This window comes from Chiloscyllium plagiosum, chromosome 2, assembly GCF_004010195.1.
Source record: "Chiloscyllium plagiosum isolate BGI_BamShark_2017 chromosome 2, ASM401019v2, whole genome shotgun sequence".
Lineage (NCBI taxonomy): Eukaryota > Metazoa > Chordata > Chondrichthyes > Orectolobiformes > Hemiscylliidae > Chiloscyllium > Chiloscyllium plagiosum.
Window position 1 is genome coordinate 7,095,796 of NC_057711.1, and position 479 is coordinate 7,096,274.

Consider the following 479-nt stretch of genomic DNA (forward strand, 5'->3'; position numbering starts at 1 on the left):
GGGAGGTGTGGGCGCAAGATTTGCATTTCTTGCGGTTGCAGGGGAAGGTGCCGGGTGTGGAGGTTGGGTTGGTGGGGGGTTTGGACTTGACGAGGGAGTCGCGGAGGGAGTGGTCTTTCCGGAACTCTGATAGGGGAGGGGAGGGAAATATATCCTTGGTGGTGGGGTTTGTTTGGAGGTGGCAGAAATGACGAAGGATGATATGATGTATCTGGAGGTTGGTGGGGTGGTAGGTGAGGACCAGTGGAGTTCTGTCCTGGTGGCGATTGGAGGGGCGGGGCTCAAGGGTGGAGGAGCGGGAAGTGGAGGAGATGTAGTGGAGAGCATAGTCAACCACGTTTGAGGAGAAATTGCGGTCTTTGGATATGGGCCAAATGCAGGAAACCTCACAATCTTTAAAAAGTACTTGGATGAGCTCTTGAAATGTCTAACATTCAAGGCTATCGGCCAAGTGTTGAAAATGGGGCTATGGTGGGTGG